This window comes from Austrofundulus limnaeus, unplaced genomic scaffold (genome assembly GCF_001266775.1).
Source record: "Austrofundulus limnaeus strain Quisiro unplaced genomic scaffold, Austrofundulus_limnaeus-1.0 Scaffold103, whole genome shotgun sequence".
NCBI classification, from domain to species: domain Eukaryota; kingdom Metazoa; phylum Chordata; class Actinopteri; order Cyprinodontiformes; family Rivulidae; genus Austrofundulus; species Austrofundulus limnaeus.
The window spans coordinates 386,148-387,379 of record NW_013952505.1 but is presented as its reverse complement, the minus strand read 5'-3'; the positions used below and the strand labels follow the sequence as shown (position 1 = coordinate 387,379).

Genomic DNA, 1,232 nt, shown 5'->3' with positions numbered 1-1,232 from the left:
ATATAAAATTTACAAAGAAACAAACACTTACTCATTTCAATATTACTTCATTATTATTGAAAGAGTTTAATTGACTGTTTAATACCAAATAAAATGTTATTCTGTTACCGCTGGTCTAAATCACAAACAAAGTGGTGGACTAAATAATTGAGGAACAAATAACATGATAATCTAAAACGTAAATGTGAACTTTATATCTGTTTACAACTTCATCATTAAAAACTTCAGCAGAACAACACAATACTTACTATTAGCTTCAAACAAACTGTTCTGATAGTCATGTAACTGCATACAACATGGTGATCTCACTAAATGATGTCCAAAATTATAACACACAGATGCCTCGTCATTAGACATACAGAAAATAGTCCCAGTTTCTCTACAGCAGTGGAGTCAAAATCATTTTCACTCTTGGCCACATAAGCATTATGGTGGTCCTCAACGGGCCAGTCGTAARTAACTTCAAAGTTTCATGTTTACCTTTGACTAAACAGAAAACATTGTGTTCCTCATCCCATTGATGTTTGAGCACAACTTACAGACAATAACTGAGCTKTATGTGGTATTTCCTAAATAGAAACAGTGTTTTATCACATCATCTWATAAACACTTAAAAGTACTATGCACAACTGACTAAACGTGAAATAAATAATGCATACAGTTTCTGATTCCATATAAAACTTATGGTATTTTTCAACTCAATACTTGCATCATTTGGATTATCAATCAGCATTAACCAAACCTCTAGTTCAGATTACAGATTAACTTTGATCAAGCTGAATCAAATCGATTTCGATTGGAGGTGGTGGTCTACATGATGCAGTTTAATTTCAATTGGTCATTTATTCCAATGACTTATGTCCATGTAAAGATAGCTACTGATGTAAATAAGTATGACAGATTAAGGTGAGCTGGAAATATAATTTGAAAACCTTTAAAACAATTCAAGAGTGAAATAAAATATCAAAGAACAAACAAATCAAACTATAGTCTGACTAACATGTTTGTATAAATCATGTAGATTATTTATTTACCGTTATTTTTACCAGGCAAGTCCCATTGAGATCTCAGATCTCTTTTTCAAGGGAGGCCTGGGCCTGAAGGCAACCTCTTGTACATGTTTTTAGGGTTGGGGGCAACCGGAAAAATAGTCCATTATAAAATAATGGACTAAAAGAAATATTTCAAAATTCATAATAAGCAACTAAATTAAACAAATTAATTATTCTATC

General features: G+C 31.7%; 1 protein-coding gene across 1 annotated transcript in view; it reads right to left on the bottom strand.

Annotated features, from left to right (window-relative positions):
- LOC106521110 (B-cell receptor CD22) overlaps positions 1-1,232 on the bottom strand; it is a 12,852-nt gene that overhangs the window by 3,950 nt on the left and 7,670 nt on the right. The gene's annotated exons all lie outside the window — the stretch shown is intronic.